At 41.9% G+C, this 10,581-nt stretch overlaps 1 protein-coding gene across 6 annotated transcripts in view; it reads left to right on the top strand.

The window, feature by feature from the left end:
• The first annotated feature begins 4,447 nt into the window (after positions 1 to 4,447).
• Positions 4,448 to 10,581, top strand: part of nlrx1 (NLR family member X1) — a 55,367-nt gene continuing 49,233 nt past the window's right edge. For 2 of the 6 annotated variants that reach the window (XM_072593417.1, XM_072593414.1), the window contains exon 1: positions 9,222 to 9,399. The gene's annotated coding sequence lies outside the window, so the exon portion shown is untranslated. Of the gene's footprint in view, positions 4,509 to 9,203; positions 9,400 to 9,832; positions 9,978 to 10,581 lie in introns of those variants that run through there. The other 4 variants (XM_072593412.1, XM_072593413.1, XM_072593411.1 and 1 more) reach the window with 4 other exon arrangements.

The following is a 10,581-nucleotide window of genomic DNA, read 5'->3' as shown; positions in this document are numbered from 1 at the left end:
CCTAGGTTCAATTCCAGCTTAGGTGACTGTGTGGAGTTTGCATATTCTCCCTGCGTCGGTGTGAGTTTCCTCCCATGGTCCAAAGATGTGCAGGTCAAGTGAATTGGCCATGTTAAATTGCCCATAATGTTAGATGCATTATCCAGAGGGAAATGGGTCTGGGTGGGTTATCTTTGGAGGGTCTGTGTGGACTTGTTGGGCCGAAGGGCCTGTTTCCACACTGTAGGGAATCTTATCTAATCTTCACTGCTTCACCACTGGATGGCAGACTTACCCAGAAAAATATTTCAGTGTCTTAAAAGTGTGAGATAATTCAGTTTGGAAGGAGCAACAGGAAGGAAGAGTACTGGGCTCATGGCAGTGTAGATGAGCAGAGAGAACTCGGTGTCTGTGTGCATAGGTCCCTGAAAGTTGCCACCCAGGTTGATCGAGTTGTTGAGAAGGCTTACAGTGTGTTAGCTTTTACTGGTAGAGGGATTGAGTTTCGGAACCACAAGGTCATGTTGCAGCTGTACAAAACTCTGATGTGGTCGCACTTGGAGTATTGTGTACAGTTCTGGTCACCACATTATAGGAAGGACGTGGAAACATTGGAAAGGGTTCAGAGGAGATTTACGAGGATGTTGCCTGGTATGGAGAGAAGGTCTTATGAGGAAAGGCTGAGGGACTTGAGGCTGTTTTTGTTAGAGAGAAGAAGATTGAGAGGTGACTTAATTGAGAAATATAAGATAATCAGAGGGTTAGATAGGGTGGACAGTGAGAGCCTTTTTCCTCAGATGGTGATGGCTAGCACAAAGGGACATAGCTTCAAATTGAGGGGTGATAGATATAGGACAGATGTCAGAGGTAGTTTCTTTTCTCAGAGAGTTGTAGGGGCATGGAACACCCTGCCTGCAACAGTAGTAGACTCACCAACTTTAAGGGCTTTTAAATGGTCATTGGATAAATGTATGGATGAAAATGGAATAGTTTGGGATAGATGGACTTCAGATTGGTTTCACAGTTTGGCTCAACACTGAGGGCCGAAGGGCCTGTATTGCGCTGTAATGTTCTATGTTCTATGTTATTGTTTACACAAGAGTAAAATGGGGTTTGGTTTTAATCCGGTGGAATTCTGAAAAAGGAATTAACTTCATCTATCCCAAAATAAACATCTACCTACCTACGAATGTTTCAGTTTGGATCATAATTGTTGTATCATTGGTGACCATGCCTTCAGATGTCTAAACTCTGAAATTCTCTTTTTAAAACTCCTCACTTTCCTCTCCTTTATAACATTCTTTAAAACCTAATCTATGACCAAACTTTCGATGACCTATCCTAATCTTGCATTTCTTAGTGTCAATATTTTTAGTGAAATCCTTCTGTGAAGGGCCTTGGGGACATTTTTTGGAATGAAAGGTGATATAGGAATGCAGTTTCATTTCCCTTTATCCTTCTGTGGGACATGGCTTGCTTCCACAATTGCCCTTGAACTGGGTGGCAGTTAAGAGTCAACCTCATTGCTATGGGTTTGGAGTCACGTATAGGCCAGAGCAGATAGGGGCGGCAGATTTCCTTCCCTGAGGGACATTAATGAAGGACGTGAGCTGGAATTGTCCCTGGCCCCTGGGTGGTGGGCGAAATGGTGAGAAAGTTGGGAGAATCACGTGAGATGGTCAGTGAGGAGTTTCCCAATGTGAAGATCAAAAAGTCCCATTTACCAACTGTTATGGACTTGACCAAACCCTATCAAAAGATGTTAAGACAACAGCCTGGACCTTAATTTTTTTCTTATTTTAAAGGCATATACCAGGCATTGTGTTTGATTGGTCAAACTGCATTTCATTCATATATAATGGTTAAAATACAACAAAAGAAAGAGTAAATTGGAATAACTTAACTCTACTGGAAAATGTACCAGAATAATAGATTATTTAACTGCTCGACAGTAACTGTTCAAATTTGGGAACATCCCATAAACATGTCCTTGGCAAAGGCAAATTGTGTAAAATAGATTGTCTCACAGGCAATTTGCTAACTCAGAAGGAAAGCCATCAAGAGGAACTCTGAGAGGGAGACGAGCAGGGAGAGATATACTGCAGTTTCCAAACCCAGCTTCAAGATGCCAGCAATTGAAAAGCTAAAACTCACAATCCTGATTCTGGGGGGAGTTTGACCCCACCCTCCCAGGCTGCTTCTATTGTTCCAACCTTTAAAAATAACTTCAATGCCTCACAAGCTGTTTACTGGATTCAAATAGACACACGGTACCATTGTCTTAAACCTCTCCTCAAACAAAATGCAGGACAAACTGCCCTTCTTAAAGCCATTGTATTGACATACAACCAGGAGTTGAACAATGAGATGAGACTGTTGCTAGTTAGAGGCCAGTGACCTAGTTGCTCATTTGCATACAGCTTACTAAGCTGTCTCTGTGCATCGTTGATATTCAATTTTCCATTCGCACCCCCCACCCCAGATAGAAACCAGACAGTGACAATTCCCAACAAGACATTCCGAGTGGGTACCTGGTGACTCCGGCTCACTGCCTGCTCCTTTGGACCTCAATCAGTCACTAACATCTCAGGGCACTTTCCATGGGCAGTGACCACCCCTCCCCCACCCCCCATCTGCTTGGAGATTCAGGTCCCTGTTGGCAAATTAGATACCAATGTTCTTGAGCCCAGTATACTCAAGGCAAATGAGAGGCACCCTGTGCAGGGCAGCTATGGACTGCCATCTCTGGACCAGGTGCACAGCTGAGCTCTAAGATGGTGCTGGTGCCAGGAATCTGGCCAGGACCAGGCAGTAGCGAATACTTGCCCCTGCAGTGTGTGGGAGAATGGGAACGAGCAGTGCCCATCGGGCATGGCATGGAGTGAATTAGGCATGTTCAGAAAGATAGCACGAGAAACTCTCCGTGAAACTCACTGAGGTTGACATCTAAACCAAATTCAGGTAAGATTCAGACCTATGAGGCTTCACAGCAATAATAAGACAGTAAGAAATGGGAGCTGGATTAGGCCATTCGGCCCCTTGAGCCCGCTCCATCATTCAATAGGATCATGGCTGATCCAGCATCCATCATGTCCACTTTCTTGCCCTTTCCCTGTAATCTTTGACTCCCCAACTGATTGAGAATCTATCTCAGCCTTAAATATACACAAGGACTCTATCCCCACAGTTCTCTGTGGCAAGGAGTTCCAAGACTCTCAACCCTCAGACAGAAGATATTCCTCCTCATCCCAGCCTTAAGGTGCTGATCCAACATCAATGATGGTCACTATTATTGAGGCCAACTTGATATTGCAGGTTATTGGTAGAGCCTGTCGTGTCCCTCTCTATCTCTCTCTCTCTCTCTCTGCTGCTGCTTGTTACATTGTCTCTCTGCTGTTGGTCTTGATAAATGCCAAGATTGGAAGCAGAAGATTGGGTCTCCTGTTAAAACGAGACTAACAGTCCCCGTTAAATTGTGATCAATAGATAATTTCAGTTACATCACACTGTAAACGTTTGCTATAAATTCTGTATCTTATGGTCTTATACTCCACAGCCACCTGATGAAGGAGCAGTGTTCTGAAAGCTAGTGCTTCCAAATAAACCTGTTGAACTGTAATCTGGTGTTGTGTGATTGTTAATCCAGTCAAATTGCAGCGTGTGTGTTAGTGATGCAAAACAAACAACAGAACTGGTCCCTCTTGTGGGTTTTATAAAAATAAAGTGAATGACCTCTTGCAGACAATGGTTTGTACACGCTAATATTTACAGAAGCATTAAACTGGAAGTGTCTGTGCTTCCCTGTGACAAAGACTTTACTCAAAGCACTCTCTTGTAAACTCTGCAGAGAACTTACTGAGATTTAATATATTCCTGGATTTCCACCTGTTGGTTGCTAAGTGTACAAAGCTGTTTTATAGTAATCCGAGTGTCTGTGGATCCCAAATTCTTTCCAAGTTAAAGTTTCAAATGTGGAATTTGATGTCAATGTTTCCAAGACTGGTCTTGGCAGAGGTAATAGCCTCATTTATGTCCAATTTTGCAACATGTTGCTGTACGACTACTGTTCTGTGACCTTCAAACAATAAGTTATACCATGTAGCATTCCTTTCTGCTTTCACCATCCTTCAGTAAGCAAAGATTATGGTCTGTTTTATTTAATCAAACCCAGGTTCACAGTTCTGATGAAAAATAAATAAAAGCACTCTGTGTATTAGTAACTGCAGCTTTCCCTTGCCTTACTGAGATTTGATTTGGTGTTTTAGATTTGAAACTTGACTGAGTTGCCAGAACACAACATGTTCTGATGTGGGTTCTTTGGAGCTTCTTAAACCAGGTTTCTCAGTCCCATCTATTAATAGGCTCGACCTGATGGTAAAGCTGCAGAGCCAGCAAGTTCTGTGGGAGGAGACAATTCTGCACTGGAAAGTTTTCAACCTCCTGGCAGGATACGACAATCACAGCTACTGAGCTTGGGGTTGGTGAGCTGTCGGCTGTGTGGGATCCTGTTCAAATCACGACTGAAATCGGTGAGTTGTGAAAACAGCCTCTTTATTCAGCAATCACAGAACAAGTTTGAGACAGCAACAGAATCCCCAAATGCAATTCTCACGAGAGCTCCTTTGTACACACTCTTACATAGATTACAATTTCATTACTATGGTGTTACATTTTTTAATCTCTGGTACACAAAGATTTAAAGGGCTTCTGTCCTGGGAGACAGGAGATGGGTTAAATGTGTGTTCAGTGCAAATTGCTATTCCTGATGGGACACCTGTCCGGTCTGCTTACATAATTAGGAGTTGTTAGTCCTTTTGTCTTTAAGTTAGTAAATATTAGTGAAAATGCTAGGCCTACATGCTCTAAATGTTGTACCTATAGGGATATTAAACTTATTACTGCAGTTGGGTTGTGAGATTTATTTGCTGTTTGCCAGTATGAGTTTCATCCATTCATGCAATTTCATGGAAGTGCAATTTTGTCAATCAGTTTCTTAAAGGGATAATGACCCAATTAAAAGGTATTTAACAGGTACTTAATCTATTCAGGTCCAGGAGATGGTTGGGAAGGGCTGATGTATATTATAATGTTCCCTGGAGACTTGATGGGGATGGTATTGTTCTGTATCAGATGGTTGGGAAGGGCTGATAGGTGTGGAAATGCCGGAATGGGTTTGGAATTTTTAAATTTTGATAGTAAAATGTACTATAGAACCGAGATTTTATGAATGAATGAAAAAGTGTTGTAGTAAATAATGGGTTAGTAAAGGGTTACAAATAAATGAACAGGAACCCTGCATTATTGAATATAGCTAGCTGGTGAGTGAGTTAATAAAGATAACCGATAACACAATATATCAAAACTGGATGGCTGTAAGACAAACAGTGAGGGTTCAATCCCCCACATTAGCTAAGGTTACCCTGAAGGATTCTCCTTTTCAACCACTCCCCTTGCCTGAGCTTTGGTGACCCTCAGCTTAAACCACCCCCATTGTCTCTCTGTAATGAGAGAGCAGTCTGGTAAGACTAGGGTGGCTTTACTTTTACCCCAGAAATTCACCAGTACATTCATTAAACTCTAACTCCACAGAAACCACAACTAACTTGCAGTTATTTAAACATTGAACTTATGAAAACACCTAAAAGCATTTAACGGGAATTATCAGATGTACATTTAACAGTATGGTCTGACTGGCAAAGGTTGTTTATAAGGAGTGTCTATAGGAGCATTGAGCTGTAGAGGGTGGGAGATTTAGGAAGGGAATTCCAGAGCCTAGTGTCCATCCAGGTAATGGCATGGTCATGAATGGAGGGATACGCAAGGAGCCCAAATCGGGAGATGCAGAGATCACTGAAGGTCCTGGATATAGAGGGGATTACAGAGATGGGGAGGGGGAACACCCAGGGAAGATTTAAAATACAAGTGCTGGGGTAGAATGGCTAAATAAATCACCCAGAGTCCAGAATCGAAGAGTTTATTGATGTTACACTGGCTGGAAGAAACCTCTGTGGGTCCAGAAGCTTTCTCACTGAACAACAGAAAGACATCAACTTTTATACATTAGCTTTCAGACCACCTTTGTCTATTACAAACTAATCGTATTACTGATTGATTACATTAGTTTCTAATCGGGTTAATCATGTGACTGCACGGTCAGTGATGGATGACCCTATGGACCTTCCCATGATCTCATGTTGTTTGCCAGACATCACGTCTCCTTGGGCTTTCACAGTGCCCTTTATACTGAGATATTAAAAGGTTAATTTGCTCTGCTGACCTGCAGGAAATTGGATGCCCCAAGGCTCGGGTGAGATGCCTCTGACTTACAGGTAGATTGTAAGGAATTTACATTCCCATCCCTTGCGATTCAGTCATTTGCCTGGCCATTTCTGAGTTATTCAGAGTAAAAGAATTGCATCATCAGCCTATTCAAAATCAATAAGAACGTTGCAGTTGGAATGTGAATACTCCTTGCAGTTAAAAAAAACACAATAGATTTGACCGTTAAGGGATGATTTATATTATATTGTTTTTGGACATTGTCAGGCCACTGTATTGTGTCTTGAGTAGCATGTGACTGTGAGGGAATGGCTGGGAGCTCTCTTGTGGGTATTACTGACTATGATGTAAAGATTTTGTATAAAGGAAGGACTGTTTCCTTTGTCCAGAAAGATCCCTTGACATGGTGAAGTGTGTTAAAGGGTGCCTCCAGAAAGCTTAATAACATATTGGTTGTTCACAGAAGTTGATGTGTTGCAGTTGCATCAAGCATGTAACAATCTCATGGGAAAAAAAAACTAACAATACAACCACATCCCAATCCTGCTGACCTCTGTACCTGCCATTCAATTCTCTGTGCTGGCACAATGAAAACTTCTCCCTGCTGTGTAATGCTGGCTGTCCATAGGAATTCAGTTAAACCCCTTGCTGTTAGTCTGTTGGTTGCATTTAGAATTTACAGGTGTATATAATGTGTCGTGACAATTACCTGAAGAGTCTTAGTTATACTGGGATCAGATTTTTCCTGCTAATCTTCACTAAATAACAAATTTTGAACTGTCTCGTTAAAAAAAAGAGCCTCTATAGAGGCTTTTTTAAAGGGTGCTCCTTATCAAGACAGTCTCATTACCCAACGCTGACTGTCTACCGATATTCAATTCAATCCCTTGATGTGACACATTAAAACCATGATTATATATTTATGCGTGCGTGTCTACATGCAGATGTAGTTACAATCACAAAGGGTCCTCACTAATGACAGTCACGTTTTTCCATTTCTATCCCATTTCAAATCGCAAACTTTAAATTAGCTTGCAAGAAGGGGGTCGCTAATCAAAACTATCTCAGTGTAAGTGGTGGCTACATTTTTACTTCTTTTATTTTTGATGTAATAGGGACGACCTTAATGTGTGATTGCATAGAGACGCTTTGCTATCTTAATAAAAGCCAAAAGAACTGTGGATACTGGAAATCAGAAACAAAAACAGAAGTTGCTGGAAAAGCTCAGCAGATCTGGCAGCTTCTGTAGAATTCTGAGAAAGAGTCACTTGACCCAAAACAAACTCTGATTTCTCTTCACAGATGCTGCCAGACCTGCTGAGATTTTCCAGCAATTTCTGCTTTGTTTCACTTTATTATCTTATGTGGTTGCTATGAGTACGGAGGCCATGATTCTAACTGTGAAAATTACTGCTTCAGCTAACAATCTCCTTCAGCCATTTTTATGTCATGTAAAAACCGTGGGCAGTCATTTTAACTAAGAATTATGGCAGCCATTTTATAATAATAAGAATCGTGGGCAGCCCTAACATTTGGAAAGGAAAGAAAGTATCAATAATGAAGGAAATGTTTATGTCTGGGGAGGAACGTAAAGTCCTGGTTATGAACTTTCAGAATAACTGTAGTCCTTTATCTAAATTTATTCCTCTCGGTTTTCATTTGATTGTTTGTCCTAACAACAAGGATAAGAATGTTAACACCAGGCTAGTCAGGGACAGTGTGAGTCTACATCAATGAGCATTGAGTTGACGGACAAACAGGATTTTGTGTGGATCATTTACGCTTTGGATAACAGCTGGTTTATGGGATCCAGTGTAAAATAGAAAGGGGCACGGTGACTCAGTGGTTAGCACTACTGCCTCACAGCGCCAGGGACCCAGGTTCAATTCCCTCCTTGGGTGACTGACTGTGTGGAGTTTGCACATTCTCGTGTCTGTGTGGGTTTCCTCCGGGTGCTCCGGTTTCCTCTCACAGTCCAAAGATGTGCAGGTTAGGGTGGATTGGTCATGGGGAATGCAGGGTTACAGGGATAGAATGGGGGGCTGGGTGGGATGCCCTTCAGAGGGGCGGTGCAGAGTTGATGGGCTGAATAGCCTCTTTCCAGGCTATAGGGATTCTATGACAAGATGAATAAGGGAGAATTGTTTAATGTCAATCATTGGCTTTTGATGCGTCCATATGGAAGTGACGACTGAGGGGATTTGGGGGACTCTGAGAAAGATGAGGCAATAATTGGAATACTTGCCCTTTGAACTTCCATGAGACACACTTTACCCTAGTTAGTGGGAATCGATCAGTTTGTGGCTGTAGTGTGGTCAGTGTTACAATGTAGGAAATTAGGCAATTAATTTGTGCATAGAAATAGCACTGAGATAAATGGCCAACAATCTAAAGCATCTTCAGTTGAGGGATAAATATTGACCAGGATAGATGGGAGAACCACCCAGCTGTGGGATCTTTTGTAATAATCTGAGAGAGCAGAAGGGACATAGGAATGAGCTGAAAGATGACTCCTTTTCGAGCCACTTGGCTGGCTCTTATGGTCTTTAAGATGCACTTTGGTGAGTGAGCAACAACAGCCTTTATTAAACAGAAGGATTATGTGGTAAGAAAGGCCATCTTACCTGGAACCCTACATACTCCAGTTCCATTACCAGCATATACAAGCTGAGAAAAGATTTGGATGTGCTGGTTTTGGACTGGGATGGACAAAGTTAAAAATCATACAACACCAGGTTATAGTTCAACCGGTTTATTTGGAAGCACTAGCTTTCGGAGCACTGCTCCTTCATCAGTTTTTTTTGGTCAAAAATATTAAAGAAGCAGCCATAATATGGAGGTGTTGAAACCAAACTGAAGTCCATACAATTGCAAATATCTTTGGGAAGAGGAAGTTTGACTCTAGCCCAGCAGATGGAAGTACTGAGTCTGGCAGCAGCAGTCCACGTCACCTCAAATCCTTTCATGCCCTTGAACAGCGAAGGAACTGTCTTTCACTCATGTGACTGGATCAAGAAGCAGCAGCGTCTCTCCTGTAAAGTTTTTTTTTGAAAAATGGGTCTGTTTTCTCATCCTGGATGTATCCCTGTCCTTGCTCGGTAAAACCTAAAGGCATTCTCCTGAATATTGCGTAGAAGGAAGGTAGAGTCAGATTGCATTTCATTGTAAATTGGTGCTGTCAGTCTTGGGCTGTATGTTAAACATTGCATCTTGAATCTATACATTTGAGGTTTTGTATGATCTCGTGTGCAGCAAAAAATGATTCACTCCAGATAGCATTGGAAATCTCAACAATGGTGATTTTATAACCAGTTCACTGTACTCATTACATTCCTATACAAGAGTACACCTAACAATAAAATCTAATCCTAATTTACCAAAGTCCAGCTCCCAAGTAAGTAACTTCTCAATGCTATTAAAAGGAAACTGATTGTCTCCCTCAGAGACACACCCTGGGGAATGACCCACATATCCAGTTGTTTGAAAAACCAGGTCTGCCTTTGGCTGTGAACTATAACAGGCTGTGGTAATGAACACTATGGTTACAACTTTATTTTTTTCTTGCTATATACAGAAGCTGGAGGAAGTTATTCAAGACTGTTAATGGCTGGCTGTTATATTTACCCCACCCACCCAACTTGTCCGATAACTCGATGCCAAGTTAGAATGGACGGTACAAAAGCAACATGGGTACAAAATTAGCTGAGTGACAGGAACAGGTGAGCGATTGTTTTCAGTGTTGGAGGAAGGTTTACAGTGGAGTTCTTCAGGATCATTGTTTGGAAACAAAATAATGCAGTACCTGTGGAGAGAGAGCAAGTTATAGTGACTTCATCAGACATCTCGACTCGAAATGTTAGCTCGCTCTCTCTCCATGGATGCTGTCCGACCCGCTGTCATCTCCAGCATTTGTTGTTTTCCGGACAGATTCCAGAGTCTGCAGTAATTTGTTCCATCATTAGTTGGATCCTGCTCCTTGTGATGGATTTTACTGAGACTGACCTGGGTGTTTAGGACATGAGTTTTGCCAATGATATACTGAAAGTCATGGGTGAACTGGTTTGGCCTCAAGATATTGCTTCAAGACCTGAGCACCACATGCCAGGCAGAAACATAGGAACAGGAGTAGGCCATTCAGCCCCTAGAGCATACTCCACCATCTCATACAATCATGACTGATGGAACACCTCAATGCCTTTTACCTACACTATCCTCATTACCTTTTATGGCTTTGGTGATCAGAAATCTATTCCTCTCTACTTTAGAAACACCCAAACACTGAGCTTCCAACATCGTCCAAGGTACAGAGGTCCAAAGATTTAC

The sequence above is a fragment of the Chiloscyllium punctatum genome, chromosome 23, assembly GCF_047496795.1.
Source record: "Chiloscyllium punctatum isolate Juve2018m chromosome 23, sChiPun1.3, whole genome shotgun sequence".
In the NCBI taxonomy this organism is placed as follows: Eukaryota; Metazoa; Chordata; class Chondrichthyes; order Orectolobiformes; family Hemiscylliidae; genus Chiloscyllium; species Chiloscyllium punctatum.
The sequence above is the reverse complement of the archived record's forward strand: the minus strand, read 5'-3'. Positions and strand labels throughout refer to the sequence as shown.